We start from the raw sequence: 12800 nt of genomic DNA on the forward strand, positions 1-12800 counted from the left end.
CATTTTCTACTTCACTCTCTATTTGAAGACTAAATTCATAGCAATTCTAATTATAGCAATTCATAATTCATAGCAATTCTAATTAGACTTGGACTACGTTGAAACTAAACCATGGGACCATATGTCTATTAACATTCCTAGTTTGACTCAAACACCCCAAACCAAAATTAGTTACTTTTTATTAACCATTAAACAAATCCTAATCTAACTATGATTCAATCACCCATGTGGGCCCGCAATGGGCCGTGCCGTTCCGCGCCAGCCCGTCCCCTCCCGCACATGAGTTAGAGTCGGCGATGACTCTCAGCAGGCCTTTGGGACCAGATGTGGGCCGTTGGGACACGATGTTGCCTAGTCTGGCAAACATGGTTTCCTCTCAACCCTCACTCTATGACCACTCTCTTCTTGTATTTCAAAGTAGGTTTTTTTTTTTCTTTTAGAATGAAAAAGAGTGAAACTCATATATCTACTATTCATTACTGCCTCTTTAATTTATCACTCTTTCTTTTTAAATTATCATAATTGTAATATAAGCATTATTGTAACTATATATTCAAGAAAAAGAATGAAACTATAAGAAAATGCGTAGGCTACTTCACCTAGTCTGCTTCATCTATTAACTAAGTGTACATTAGACAATCAGTCACGGAATGGGTGATGCAGATTTTCTGCAGCCGAGAATGGTAAAAACTAGAAAATTCTGTTTCTTCTTTTTCTGCTTAAAGCAAGGCCAAATTATGTGGGAAAATAAGATTTTCCGAAGCGAATAAGATTTTCCGAAGCGACACGGAGTCGTTCTAGGAAATTCTCGTCATCCTGTTTCCACCTGGATTTTTGGGAGACAATGAGAAACCATGCTCACCACAGGCACGCCCTAGGCTTCTTCTTAACTAGTTATCATTATTAATAGGGAAGTGATATATCCGCCCCTTTTGATCACTGGGAACACCCCCTGTCAGTGTATCGATGACTAAAAAGGGGCTGTTGTACTTGTATCAGAAGAATTCAATGACCTGATTGCCACAACCACTGACAGAGTTGTTCCTGTTAATCAAAAGGGGCCGATATATCATTTCTCTTATTAAAATAGCTATTATAATTAGGATAATTTAAAGTAATCAAGTTCTCAATGCAGTTCTCGAAATTAGCCTTACCCAAAAAGTTATTTCTACATTTCATGGATGTTTCCTATTGGTGAATTTGATGGGTAGTATAGCTTCGTGGGGGACCCACTTTCTTGAACCCTGACAACGAACTTCTTTACCGTCCAAATAGCTCTCTTTCTCTCTCATAATAGCCTATCGAGAAGGGGTGGGGGGGATTTTCTTTACTCTCCTTTTTTTTGCTAGATACCAAAGAAAGCCGCGAGTAAGACCTCTTCTCTTGTGGCTCGGGTGGAGATCATGGGACCTGCTCCAAAATGAGGCAAAATGGTGGGCCTCACCCGATGCATGAGTTTGAAGTTGAGTTGGTGAGACCGGCCCACTCTATTAAAACATATCACTGGGCATCATGGGTGTTTTGGAGGTAATTTTCGTCTTTTCACGTGTAAAGAACAAACCTACAAAGGGTATTTTGGACACAAATTTATGGCATGCCTATTTGCAAAATTCATTAAAATGAGATGAGTCTATTTCTAAAGGGGAATGAGGATAGCCAGCGCCCCCCCGCCCCCCCCCCCCCCCTAATGTTATTCTTTTAGTATCCTCAAGCATTGAACCATTCTCACATAAACCGTTAAAGGGGGAGATTTTATCCGTTTTTTTTTTTTTTTTTTGGGCGCGGGGGGATAGTCAAACCAGAAGATGGTTTTTGCAAATAAGATGAAGTAGAAGACTTGTTGGACAATTTCAAATAATTTAAATAGAAAAGTCAAAGATGCTTTTGCTTTGTATTTAAAATTTGGAGGGAAGATTCAAATTAAAGTTCTCCCCCTCTTTCTTTGAAAACTAGAATCAATTGCATGAATGGGGACTTGAACCCAAGACCTTGATGTGTGTGTGAACATTGTGCTCTCTAAACCAAGGCAAAATAAATAGTCCCACATAGGAGCTTGAGAGAATTTTTCTCATCCATATAAGATGGAGATTGGAGAAAGGCTTGAGCCTTCAAGGGGCTTTAGAATTTGTTGGGTCTTGGGCTTTTAGAAGAGCACAAGCCCATGTGTAAAAAACACACGCGCGTGCGCGCCTCGCCGTCGCTGTGGTCCGAGGTCCGAGGTCCGGGTTTGGGTTTACCCTTTGGTTTTGATATGGACACACTACCTTAATTGCAAAGAACCGTTTAAAATCTCAACGGTCACAAAAATGACTGTTGGGAGAAAAAACGTTACTGGCCTTTAAGGTTGTGTTTTAATGGTGGCTCTCCCCAACAGACACTTTCAGGTTTATAAAAGGAGACGAGACGGATTGTTTTGAACACAGAAAATTACACAGACGTTTTTGCACTTTCTGTTATGTTCTTCTTCCTCCTTCGTTCCGTTCATTCTGAGCACAGTTCCATTGGTGATTCTGGGTGGACCAGTCAACGAGTGCACGTGGACTGGGGCCAATTTCGGCTGTTTTATCTTGGAGCGTCGGTTCGCAAATCTCGGTTGCACCGGTAGGGGGCGGATACGATTCTTAAGGAGAGTGACCAGTGGCACGACTCAGCCTTATACTTTTCAATCCGATTTCCAAAGGGTTTTCAACCAAACAGATAAGTTCTATTTTATTTCTGATTTCCAAACAGAAAGAGATTTTTCATTTCAAGTTGCAGATTTTTTGGATTCCAATAAACCATAGATCAGATCCATAATTTAAATTTTCCAACAAGACTTCTTCCAAAAAAACCCCTTTCGCGGCTCACTTTTCCAAAGAGAGAACAACCACCTCAGAGACTTGATTGCTAAACTATGGAAAAGATATTCGATCCAGCGACAAATAATTTCTGAAGAATATTGCTAAACTTAAAGAGAAATGATTTCAGAGCTCCAATATTTTGATAAACATACGCTCACTTGTTTGTCGTGTAGAATTTAAAGGGCTTTAAGAGCTTTTTGAGAACAATAATATCCTCTGACATCCCTTTAAATACTACACGACAAACAAGCGGAGCCCATGTTTATCAAAACACTTGAGCGCATAAATCATTTCCCAACTTAAAATAGCCCTTGCAAAAATTATCCACAAGGGCACCTCCGTTGGTTCTACATCATCAAAGTTCATATTATTACATTTTTTTTACTTTGGCATTATAATAAGGGAAAGGGAAGTGATATATCTGTCCCTTTTGATTACTTGGGACACCTAGAAGCAGCGTACTTGGTAATCAGCCCCATTGAATCCTTCTGACATGAAGCACATCAGCCCCTCTGCATTCATTGATACGCTGCTGCGGGGTGTCCCAAGTAATCCAAAGGATCCGATATTCCTCTTTGCCGTTATAGATACACTTAGCTGGGTGTCCCAGGTAATGAAGAGGGGCGCAGTTATCATTTCCCTATAATAAATGACCGTTGATGATGTGATCCAATGGGGGCGCCGTACAACTGGTTTTTGGAATGGGACCCTTTTTTCCGTCGAAATTGTTTTATGTGCCCACTTATACTCTGAGCTGATATATTCTGCCCGCTTTCTTCCCTAGGCCACTCACTTTTAGTGTAAAAAAGCAGTCTTAAATACACTACCGGGGTGGCCCGAGAGGAAGATAAGGGTGCGAATATATCACTTCCTTAAAAATATTGGAATGCCCCAGAGTTTCGGAACTCTCTCTTTTGTCGTGACGCTAAAAATAACGACAACCACGTGCTTGGATAAAAAACGCCCGCGTAGGCCCCACCTCAGCAAGCCAAAAAGCAAAGCTCCTCTGTTTTGAAACTCCCTTCTAGAATAAACGCGCTTCCATTTCTCACTGTATATAAGCAGAGTCGTCATTCACTCATTTATCAGTCTCCCAAAACAAAATCATTCTGTCTAAGCAAACAAAACTAGAGAGCTAAAGCACTCTCCACAACTACTTATCAGAATCTTCCCGGCAATGGTTAAGCCTATGAGCGCAAACTCTCCCGCCGAAAGTGAATTCCGGTACAAAGGAGTAAGGAAGAGGAAATGGGGGAAATATGTGTCAGAAATTCGCCTTCCAAACAGCCGAGAAAGGATTTGGTTGGGATCTTACGACACGCCGGAGAAGGCCGCAAGGGCCTTTGACGCCGCCGTCTTTTGCCTACGTGGCAAGAATGCGAAATTCAATTTCCCCGACAACCCACCGGAGATCGCCGGAGGAAAGACCCTCACACCAGCGGAAATTCAAGCAGCCGCGGTGAGGTTCGCCAACGAGCCGGGCCAGCCCGCCACGCCGGCTGATAATCCGTCGGAATCTCTATCGCCATCGTGGTGTTCGGAGGGGATTTTCCTTCCGCGGAACGATTTGACGGTCGATTGGTCGTCATTTTTGGACACCTTAGCGTTGCCCCCGCTGGAATTCGAAAATGGGATGACGAATTTCGAGCTTTTTTCAGCTGATATCAATGATTTTCCGGGCGAATTTTTTATGCCGCCACCGGAGAATGATTGTGGAGCGGAGAAAGGGACTGGTGGTTTTTCTCAGTCCTCATTTCTTTGGAACTTTTAAGTTGTCGGGAAATGGGCGATTTTTAGTAGCCGGAATTTTCTGACGTTTGCCAGAGAAGATATATGGCTGAGATTTTTTAACGAGCCATTATTTTGTAGTTTAATATTATTCCCTGTACTTTGAATGTTGCTATTCTTTCACAGAGAGGAGAATATTCCATACTCTGTTTCTAAATGACAAATATAATCTTCCGATTGTACTTATTTTGTCACATTATTTGCTGAGTTCATATACTTCATTCGTTGAATAAAGAGTTTAACATATGGTTTCAACTAAAATTTGATTTGAATTATTAAATTAAGTGGTATTTATGTGAGATGCTGATATTGAGTTAATTAGTTAAGACATTGTTAGTACAAAGGTCTGTAAGTACCCAATATGCCCCCTTATTAAAATTTTGTTCCCTTCTATTAAGAGGGGGGGTGTTTTTGTCGGTTAGAATTTGGCTTTAATTAGGGCTTCTTAAGAAAAGAAAGCCTATAAATATATCGTTTCATGGCTAAAACAAACCATAAACGCTTTGTTCAGCCTTAAAGAAAGAAATTAGAGGGAGAGAAGAAGAAGACCAAGGAGATTATGATTTCGGAGTCGGAGCCACGAATTAAGGTAAGATCTATGAACTATGAAGGATTTGGGTGTTTAAGAACCCTAAAATAAGGATTTGATAAGAAAAAGAATGGAATTTCGTTTAATTTGGGTTAGAAATAAGGATCCTTGGGTTAATCTTGAGTTTCTTGGATCTGATATTGCTCTACGATTCCAACGAACTCAAAATCAATTGTTAAGAAATCCGAATTCAAGAAATTAAAGACTTTGACCTAGATTCTTGATTATTTATCGGTTGTCATTCGTGTGAATTCGGAGCATGAAATCGGGTTTGTTGGATTCCTCTCTTCGTAAGGAATCCATTGGATCTGACCTCGTGCAATATGGAGTCCGAACGAATAAGATATAAATTTTTGAAGTTTTGAGAAAATCGGAACAAATCTAAAAATTTCGTCAAAAACCCAGCCCACACTTCGGATGCCAGACTAAGGGTGTTCGGGCGCCCGAAGGGGCTATTCGGGCGTTTGGTCCGGGTGTCCCAACGTGGAGGGAGTTGAAACCTGAGAGTTGGACTTTTGGAAAAGTTTCAGAGGCGTCTAAAGGGGGCGTCTGAGAAGGGTGTTCGGGAGTCCGAAGATCAGGTTCTGGCGTCCGAACCCGTTGGGAAAATTAAAATTTGTTTTGGATTTTGGGCTTTGATTCTTTAGTTTCTGGGTTACTTTTAGAACCCTATATGTGATGTTTTTGCATTATTCAGATTAAAAAGATCCATTCGTTTGACAAGTTTGGAGAACGAGCCTTTTATTTTTTAGGTATGTAATAACGTACTACTTTGGGTATTTTATAACTCCTATACACTTTGAATTGATATTGACTTTGGAACCTTGTGATTGGTATCTTTGAACCTCTAAAATAGTCTTAGGTCTAGCATGCCTAATTCTGTTTTACCCATTTAGTACTGTACCATTACTATTCTGAACCTCTGAAATAACTATTATGAATCTCAATTTTGAAATTTGAACCTTTGAATATAAATCCCTGGACCTGTTTCTAGACACTTCTGTGGAGGCTTGGTTAAAATTCTGAAACCATGTCATATGGGGGGTAATACAATTGGCAACTCTGGACCCACCTGAAGGTAGTACACTGGAACTTCTGGCCCATCAGTAGGGCTGGCAACGGGCGGGACGGGACCGGATGTTGCATTCCCCGTCCCGTCCCCGCCGAGAGGACCATTCCTCGTCCCCGCTTCAGGGATTGCGGGGAATCCCCGTCCCCGCCTCACGGGGAATACCTAACCCCCATCCCCACCCACACACAAAAATCCTCACCTCAAAAAAACTTTTTTACACCCATAAAAAAGAGAAAGACAAGCCGAGTTTGTAAACTTATCAAAATATGGTAGTGCCAATATCACTAGCATAAAAGAAATAATTACTATTAAAAAAAAACACTAAAATTGTACTAAAATAAGAGGAGATTGATAATGGCTTGCATATGAAAACGGGGCGGGGCGGGTCCATCCCCATCCCCGCTTCGGGGAATATTTTATGTCCATGTCCTAGCCCCGTCCCCGCTCCAAGTAGGGGAATCCCCGCCCCGTGCGGAGCGGATCCCCGTTTTCACGAGTAAAATTGCTAGCCCTACCCGTCAGTGGGATAAAATGTTGGCCCTGTCGACTTGTATCTGAATTTTGAGGGACTAGTTCTAACACCGTGGACTGTCGGTGTAAGCAATAACATGTCTTCTGGACCATGCCGATGATTCTGAAGTGTATTGAATTCTGAACATCTTTTGGCTTTGACCATAGCTTTGATATTGAATTGCTCTAATGCACCTTTAACTCAGAATTTATTTGACGTGTACTTAGAGTAGTGCTTTATTATGTACTGAGCTTTTCAGCTAACTGTGGTTATATAATATTTTTCAGGTCTTAACCCTCGTGGGAATAACGAGGAACATGTCGCTTAGCTTTTGAACCGGATTCAACTTGGAGATTTAGTTTACTTATTTTTTATTCATTAGAAAGTGAGTGCTTTGAATAAGACGTAAAGACTTTATTATTTACTTCTATTTCATGGGGGAGTTGAGGTTTGATTTGACTATGTTGGGCTCACATTGTTTGAGACTTTGATATTTTAGTTATGAAATGCCAGGTTTGCTTCTGTTAATACTGCTTTGTAGCCTTGTACATTTGTGGGACTTGTCTTGCAGGTCTACGGCGCTGTCATGTCCTCCGCCCAGGGTGGGGGTTTGAGGCGTGACAGAAAAGTCATATCAAAGCGTAGGCTAACATATGAGCGGTTTGGATAATCCTATGAAGTACTATTTGAAAAACACTGGACTACACGCCTTCACACAACATAAATCTATAGATTGAAGGATTAGGATTATCCCATGGAGATGAATTACGAGGTACAACTTATTTAGTTGCAGCCTAACATATGAGTGGTTTGGATCATCCTATGAAGTAGTATTTGAAAAATACTGGACTATACGCTTTCACACAACATAAATCTCTAACTTTTTCCAATATTTTATATGATTTTTTCATAAATCTTCATTAATTTTTTTTTAATTTGGATTTTCTTTCTAATTTCTCCCTACTAGGCAACGGAGCTGAGTACGGAAGAAAAGTCTCATCCGAAGAAAAGTCCCCCTCACCCTCATTGGAACGTGATCTGACGTCTCATCACCCCTTCTATTTCAGGAGTGAGATTTCAGTGATCCCAAAAGCCAAAAACCAAAAACGAGTTTCCGCAAAAAGATGAAAAAACCTTCCAAGCTTTGGCCCTTAGCCCACCCCAGTAACTAGTCAAATCTGCCAAACCACGTGTAAGTGAAGACAAACATAATCCAGATTCAACCGATCAAAACTGTCACACTCACACGTAGTCCAACTTTCTTCGTCCCGCGTGGTAGCTCAAACGTACGACGAACGCGGGTTCGTTGGTGCTTCGCACGTTTATATAAACTCTCCATTTGAAATAAGAAATACCGTTGCTATTTGAACATTTTTGAGTAAGGAAATAACGAGAAAGAGTTTGGGAAGGACGAACTTTGCCACAAATGTCGAAACCCTCCTCAGAGAATCCTCCTCCTCCGCCGGAGAAAAGTGAAGATTCAACCGGAACCGGTACCGGACATTTTAAGGGAGTGAGGAGGAGGAAATGGGGAAAATGGGTTGCCGAAGTTCGCCTTCCAAACAGCCGTGAAAGAATCTGGTTGGGATCTTATGATTCTCCGGAGAAAGCCGCAAGGGCATACGACGCAGCCGTATTCTGCCTCCGTGGCCCCACCGCGAATTTCAACTTCCCAGATAATTTGCCGGAGATTCCCTCAGCGGGGAATCTGACACCTGCAGAGATTCGGGCTGTGGCAGCAAGGTTCGCACACGAGAGTCCGGCGGCAGTGGGGCCTGCTACTGAGGAAGGGGAGGGTTCTTCTTCGTCTTTGCCGGAGATTAAGCTGCCGGAAGAGGAATGGAAGTGGCAGGAAATGGATGGAGGGGATTCGAGTTGGGGGAATTATGAATCGCCGTTGGATTGTTTTCCGGCGGAGTGTTATTTGTCGGAAGACGAGCAGGGGGAGGAGGATTTTAATCAGTCGCTGAAATTGTGGAGTTTCTGATTGTAAATTCGTACCCACTACAGGATAATTCCCGCCATTTAACGAATTACGGAGCAGACTTTTAAATTTTTTTCAGGTTTAAAGTGGTGCGAATTATCCTACAAAGGGTGCGAATTATCCTACAAAGGGTGTTTTTAGTTTACCTGTGGGACCGAATTAATATTTTATCGTCCCAGTCAAGTTTTCTAGTTTAGATATTATTATAATAATGATATGGCATTCGTGGTCTATTACTTTATTATTGGGAGGTTCCTTCGTGTTGAGTTCAGTTTTTGTTTTCTACTTTGGGTAGGGCCATGTACACGTCATTGTAATTCCCAACATGGGTTTTTAATTTGCCCACGTTTTAAAACGGTTAATTAGGGGAGATAAAGGTATTAATATGTTGGTAGGCAATTTCCCAGAAAAGCATCTGGCAGCGCAGTTTTTTTTCTTATATTCACTTAATTCCTGCGCAACAGAGGAAACAGGGGGTGTGAAAATATCAAACATGGGGTGTGAAAAACATCAGACCATGGAATTGATATTGCCACACACCTTGCTTTTAGTGTATTTTGATGACTTGCGCAGCCAAGTTTCTTTCATTTAAGGAAGAGTTAAATTTGTCCCGTTTTGAATGGAGAAAAAAAACCAGGCGAAACACGGAGACTCAGTAGAACGGGAAGCACAGGGAAAGAAGAAGAGAAAGACAAGCTCTCTCTCTCTCTCTCTCTCTCTCTCTCTCTCTCTCTCTTACACACACACACACATTCTCTGGATCTTACCAAACCTAGATTGATATATCTAGACCACTTTGGAACCCCTATCATGCACTTGCTTTTCTTTTCTTTTTTCCCCCTCTTTCTCGTCTTCTAATATCTTGGTTCTCGAAGTCAATTTAAAATTGTATGTTAGAGGTTGACAAACAAACCAGCAAGCTCATATAGATCGAATTATTTGATTTTTTTTGGCTTGAGGAACTTTGCCTAGGAGATTCAACTCGACCAGAGTCTAGTGGTCGGCTCAACGAAACTTGATATTTTGGAAATTAATAGATGTGGGTTGTGGTTCTGTACGTTGGACTTATTTGATTACCCTCACAACCCCCTCCTCTTTGCGAAGCATGAGTTTGTTTGATGGGTTTTGTTGGATTTAGAAAGTTTGGGCCTGCTTTAGTGTCCTCTTTCATGTTTTAGTGAGCTTTTGGGTTAGCTGAAATTGGGTATTCTTTCAAAAGTATCAATTCCATCGACTTTCATGACTTGTTTACAAACGCAGTCGTGACTATCATCGTCACATCCGATTCTACACAACTTATTTTTTGACTTGGGTTCCTCTTTGCTAAGCTTGAGTTTGCTCAACGTGTTTTGTTGGATTTAGCGAGTTTGGGTCAGCTTTAGTTTCTTCTTTCAATCTTTTGAGGCCTTCTGGGTTAGTTGAAATTGGGTATTCTTTCAAAAGTATCAACTCCTTTGAGTTTCCTGAGTTCATTACAAATGTAGTCGTGACTATCATTGTCACATTTGATTCTACACAACTCATTTTTTGCTTCGATTAGTTTTAGTTCAAGATCAAATATCAACAAACTAATAAATCAGTGGATGCAATGGCATTGATAGTTTAAATGGGGAAAATTTATCACCTAAGCTGTGGGGGAGAGATTAAAACAGTTGTGTTGGCACATTAGTGTCGATTTAAGAAAAAATGACATTGGCCTTTTGCTCATTGTTGCCCAAACTAGATTGCCCTCTAATTCAATAATGAGATGGCTTAACTGCTGTATTTCTATTAAATGATTGATGGGCTGATCTAGCTGCCCCATTAAATGATTGTTCTGCCCCATTCATTGGGAACAAAATAATTTGGGATTATTTGAAACTTAATGTGCTTCAAATGATCTGATCTAAAAATATTTGTTCAAGTCACTCACCCTCCAAAATTCATAAAAATAAACCAAACTGATCGAAACACACAAGTCTAAAAAATTTATAACATTACAATAAATGAAATGAAGATTCGGATGTAGAATGTGAAAGATTTTAAAATCACTCAATCCGTGAAGTAAGTGTTGTATCGGAATTTGGGAGGGAAATGACAATGACTGAATACAATCATGGAACAGATGGAGTCTTATAGAACTGCTCAGTTTCAATTGTTTATTTTTCCTTATTTATATAGGCGAGAGTGGTGGCCTTGCCTTTGGTTTCACTTTGAGGAGCATTATTCGTACTTGACAATTCCATTGGCCATGGCACCGCATGATCGTTCATGTAAGTGAACATGAGAAATATTGATACATTTGTTTAGGTGATTTGTGCTTACTTTGTATACTTGTGACTTCCTATAACAAGATATCTTGCTTCGTTAGCCTCATTAGGTGTTGCGCGATATAAGTATGTTACAAAATTAGCACCGTACCATAGAATTAGACATTTGCGTCAGAAGAGATCTGCTCGGATAGGCCGTCCTTATCTGACATCACCGAACACTGAAGCAAGAGAGTCACGTTTACTCAAGCTGTCATGGCTGAACTATTGCAATGAATCCATTATGGACTCGGTGCATGGATTTCATACATCTATTCATCCTACCACTCATTTAACTTGGAAGAACATCACGACCCAACAATATATTTCATGTCTGTTTCTAATGGTACGTCCTCATTCTCATGATGTTTGCTAATTTGCATTGATCATTCGGTGGCTGACTTTATATATGAGACAGAAGAATACTTCAATATGGTTACACCTACACTTTTCATCAGGAACCTTAATTTCAACGCCAAATGGTCGGTGATCGTCACACGCCATCTCCATCCATGTACCGTTATAGTGGTATGAGTTTTACCTTATGGTCATCTATGCTTATGTTAGTTCTGAATTTTCTCACTGTACCAATTCTAGATCCACAACCATCCACCCAACCTTCCAGGGGATCAGCTCCATTTGTATTTGTGGAAATGGCCAATAACTCCGGAAACCGTTTTGAGCCTTCAACAACTGTGGTATGTAACTTTGACACATTCCCTACCGTTTCTAAATTTTTAACTTCATAATTTGCATTTAGTTATTAGAGCTTGCTGACTTCGCTTTAAACTCCTAGGTCCAAATGAAAATGCTTCTCGGATTATTGGAGTTGAACATCCCATATCAATTGAATACTCATCATCTAGTGACATTGATATCAACACTTTTACGTTATAATCGATTGACCAGACTACTATAGAAATGTATTCAACCGACGTTCAATTTCAGGTGAGGGAATACTTAGATTTCATATCCAAATTTCGGAATATTATATAGTTATTGCACCAATTGTCTGATGTGTAATTTACATTTGTTCTAGGCCATTCCAAAGAAACCTCTCGCTCATCAAAACAACGCTTCACTGGATTTAAGGAAACATGGAATTTTGGCACTCCAACTAAAGAGTGTTAACTGTGTGGCGCATTAATGTGGTATGAAGAGAGAGCTGGTACTTCACGTAGATCATTTCCAAAATTCAATTTGTGTTGTAAATCTGGGCAGATTAGGTTGCCATTGCTCCCTGACAAACCAAGTTACTTGAAAGATCTGCATGATGGGAAGTACGAGAACGAGTATACATGCTTCAGAGATCTTATTCGGGAGTACAATTCGATGTTCTGCTTCACATCAATGGGTGGTAAAGTTGATTATAGCGTCTTTGATGGTCGTAGCCTATATTCAGAGCGTTGAAGATAGACTGAACATAGTTGCAAGAGTGTTTAATATAAAAAGAAACAACTTATAACTATTCTGTGTAAGAAAAAGATTTTTGGGAGGGTGGTCGCAGGTACATCTTTTATTATTATCTGTCTTTCCATTCTAGAATTCCAATGGATCAATTATATATACCCGAGTCTCACCCCTTTATGTCATTTTATTTTCCAACAAATTGCAGACATTCACGTTGTTGAATTTCGAAAGCGGGAGTTGTCACATACGCATATTTTGATCACACCCACAAAAGAAGATAAAATTGTCACCCAAGAAGATGTTGATGCGTTCATTTGT

General features: G+C 40.4%; 2 pseudogenes; both read left to right on the plus strand.

Moving 5' to 3' along the window:
- Window positions 1-3930: 3930 nt before the first annotated feature.
- Window positions 3931-4810, plus strand: LOC143863872 (ethylene-responsive transcription factor ERF017 pseudogene; annotated as a pseudogene).
- A 3352-nt stretch (window positions 4811-8162) lies between these two features.
- Window positions 8163-9028, plus strand: LOC143863802 (ethylene-responsive transcription factor ERF018 pseudogene; annotated as a pseudogene).
- Window positions 9029-12800: the final 3772 nt, after the last annotated feature.

Source organism: Tasmannia lanceolata, unplaced genomic scaffold, assembly GCF_043159265.1.
Source record: "Tasmannia lanceolata isolate RefF3 unplaced genomic scaffold, GAP_Taslan_0.1 ptg000044l, whole genome shotgun sequence".
NCBI classification, from domain to species: domain Eukaryota; kingdom Viridiplantae; phylum Streptophyta; class Magnoliopsida; order Canellales; family Winteraceae; genus Tasmannia; species Tasmannia lanceolata.